This window comes from Pteropus medius, unplaced genomic scaffold (genome assembly GCF_902729225.1).
Source record: "Pteropus medius unplaced genomic scaffold, Ma_sr-lr_union100, whole genome shotgun sequence".
In the NCBI taxonomy this organism is placed as follows: Eukaryota; Metazoa; Chordata; class Mammalia; order Chiroptera; family Pteropodidae; genus Pteropus; species Pteropus medius.
Genome location: NW_024342257.1, coordinates 6,075,382 through 6,079,162, shown reverse-complemented (window position 1 = coordinate 6,079,162; position 3,781 = coordinate 6,075,382). Strand labels below are relative to the sequence as shown.

Here is a 3,781-nt window from a genome sequence, read left to right as displayed (position 1 = left end):
TGAAGTAAGAATAGAGGTGCTCCAACAATACTATGAGTATATAACTATAATTGCACTGTGCCACAGCACACTGAAATTATTTATGCAACTTTGTCACTCATTAAACCAGGAATTCTTAAAGTGTGGTCCGAGGACATGTAGGATTCCTCAAGATACTTTCCAGGGGTCTGAAATGTTTCCCCTTTTCCAAATATATATCTGTATGAGCTTGAATTTCTTTATATACTTCAGATTGAATGCAGATTGAATGCAGAAACAGTTATGGCAATCCAGTTCTGTTCTTAAGCCAGATATTAAAGAGATTTGCAAAAATATAAAATAATGCCACTGTACTTTTTGTTTGTTTTTGAAAATGTGTTTTTTTTTATAAAATATTTATTAAGAATGTCATTATGGAATGGGTTTCCTGCCAGCATTTAAAATAAAAATAAATTAGTATTGTAAAAGTTTCTCAGTTTTAATTTCTATTGTGAATATCAATACATATAATCCACATAAACAAAATCATTTTAGGATCCTCAATAATTTTTAAGAGTGTAAATGGCTCTTAAGAAAAAAAGTTTGAGAACTGCTAAACTAAGCTATATGTTTGCTGAGGGTGGAATCATGACAGTCATTTTCCTATCTTCAGTGTTAACACAGTGGCTGGCACACAGTAAGCGGCAAACATTGAATTGAACTTACATACCAAGAGGGAAGGGATGGAAGATTTGCATAGAATTGTGAAGATTTCTAATAGTTGGCTGAGGGGAATGTAAATGGGAGATGTTCAAGGGTGAGTAAAAGGACTGCCGAGAGGTTTTGAGGGCCCCAATGAGGTTAGAGACCATGAATTTGGAGAGGTATCAGTCTTTAGGGTTGCAAGATTTTATTCAACAGTAATAAACTGTGTGCATGTGGGAATGGAGGACGTTACAAAGAAAAAAAGACAAGATATATTTTCTTATTAATCTACTTTTCTTTCAGAGGAATAGGATAGAGCAGGGAGTAAATACAAATATTATTTTAAACATAGTCCATGCAGTGCCCTCCAAAGTTTATTTCTGAAGGCAGAGTGGCACATTTTTATGAGAAATTCCTAAATATCTCTTGCCATTGCCGCTTTCCCTTCTCTTGGCCTGTAAAGGAATATAGAGAAAGCTAATGGAGAGAGAAAACTTGTGTATTTCATTAATCTTAGGACGTGTTTGAACCCACACTGAATGACATCCATGTCATTTAGGCAATCGGCATGCTTTTGTACTTTGTCGGGTTAATATCTGTGTTATCCTCATAGTTTGAAGGTATTTATAATTTTTCAATAGAAATGTTTATTTTTAATTTATGACTCTCAGTCTCCCTTATCTCTGTGGGTTAAATTAATTCAAGTTGGAATTTGGAATAAGCTTTTGGCTCGGCAAGAATTTTTAAAAATGGAAATGATCATTTTTATTTTGAAAATTGAATTTCTAATGAAAGAATTGGAGATAGGATTTATTTGGATGGAGACATTGTTGACTGGTAATGTAGTAAAACATCCAGTCTAAGTGCTGGAACCTAATCTTAGCTTTTAATTTAGATTTAATTTGTATTAAAATAGCCAGTAAATGAGAAAACCATATTCATAAAAGTGGACTGATTTTATCCAAGATAATTCGATAATGTTCCTAACATTTCCTCAACTTTGTGATATCACACTTAGAGACCTTACCAAAGATCTTGTTAAATAATTTTGATGCTCTCATTTCACTAGATGAATATATTTATAATTCTCTGTGTAATGTTTATTTCAACAGTTTTAGGAGGTTTTTGAAACTGTTTTTTTTCCTTTTTACTTTTTATAATGCATTTATTAATGACAAATGTACTAAATATTCAGACTCAGATTGCACAGTGCGATTTGCACACATTAACCTCTCTGACTTCATCCCCTACTACTCTCCTCCTCGCTCAAACTGGTTCAGCCACACTGGCCTCCTGACCATTCATTGACCATTTTAGGTATGTGTCCAACTCAAGGACTTCGCACTTGTTTTCTCTCTGCCAGGAATGCTCTTGCCCCAGAATTTTCATGGCTCTTTCTTTCATTTCCTTCAGGTACTTTTCAGTTATTACCTTCTCAATGAGAACTTTATTCTCTTTAAAATAGCAACACTGCTGCTCTAATGCCACCAGTCTATTCTCCTTCCTAGATTTTTTTTTTCTCCATAACATTTATCATCATATAAAGTAGTATGCATGGTACTCATATGTTTAAGTAAATGTGGGCCAGAAATTGTCTGTTTATGTTACTGCTATGTTTCCAGCATCCGGAATATAATAGCTGCTCAAAATATATTAGTTGGATAAATGAATGACCACAGAAAGTATGAAAAAGTGCAGAAGAGCAAAGAGAAGAAAATATTCATAATCCTATAACCTGGAAAAACTCTTGGCTCATTATCTAACATGAAGCCTATTTTATAATAAAGGGTTTGAATATCTCATGTAATGTATTTTGCATATCACTTTTCCATCATTGCGAAGTTGAAAAATCATAAGTCAAACCATCGCAAGTCAGAGAACGCTGTATATAAACACAATAATAATATTATTAGATTTTAACTCACCTCATTCATGACAAATTCAGAGTAAAAAAATAAGGAAATGCAGGATCTAAGTAACAATAAATTAGATACATCTAATGTGAAGTTTTATGCTTGAAAACTGAGGCTATGCTTTTCTTTTTTAATGTCCATTAAACTTGAATAAAAATAGTACTAATAGGCCACAGAAAAAAATGACAACAAATTGCAGAAGGTACAAATAGCACAGAACATATTTTCTAATCAATATGTAATGGAACTAGAACTAGACAAATAAACACTAATCATTTGAATAACAAATAAATAAACCATTCTCAATGTATTTTTATGCAGAGAGGAAATAAAAAGTGAAAAAGCAGAATATCTACAAAATACCAGAAGAAAATTTATGGTGTTGGATTTTGATAAAATTTTATATGAAAGTATTTGGGCTCGGCACCATTTGAAAGAGGTGCTATCAGCTTTGTTAAATATTCCTTGTTTACATCCTGAGTGAGTAATTTACTGTTTCCTGCTGTGTTCCTGTGGAGGCAGCCCTGTGTCTTTTCATTCAAAAACACAGTTGAAGAAAGAAATCCATGCATGATATACCCACTCTCATGGCATAGAAGGTCAGGAAAGACTAGGAAATAATGATTTCCCTTCAATCCTCTGCTCAGATGTGACATGTATTATCTCTGTTCAAATTTCATTAGCTCAGCCCAAAGGCAATGAGATAGAGATAAATACTCTACCACCAGAGGCTGACAACACACTATGTATGGGGATATATTAATCTTCTTTATACAAAAAGGAGTGAGGGTCTACCGCCATGCCACCCTGAACAAGCCCGATCCTGTCTGATCTCATAAACTAAGCAGGGTCGGGCCTGGTTAGTACTTGGATGGGAGACCACCTGGGAAGACCAGGTGTTGTAGGTGTAAAAAAATAAAAATTAAAAATTAAAAATAAGGGATTATAAGCTGACAAGGTCCTTGCAATCTGTGAGGTCAACCAAGGGTTGCCTCGCCTAAAATAAATAAATAAAACAGAAAAGGGTGGAGGACTGAATAATGCCACAAGATTATATAATTGGCCATGGGGCATAGAGTTTTTATATGATTTTCTGTTAATTCTATGGGTCTTAGTATATTTGTATTTTCTAATTTGTCACGAATTATCTTTGGAAATTTATTCTGAAAAATTATCAATTTCATCTAAAATATAAATGTATACCC

The 3,781-nt window shown here is 33.6% G+C and overlaps 1 pseudogene; it reads left to right on the top strand.

Moving 5' to 3' along the window:
* Positions 1–3,365: 3,365 nt before the first annotated feature.
* LOC120600190 (uncharacterized) lies at positions 3,366–3,484 on the top strand (annotated as a pseudogene).
* The last annotated feature ends 297 nt before the right edge of the window (positions 3,485–3,781 follow it).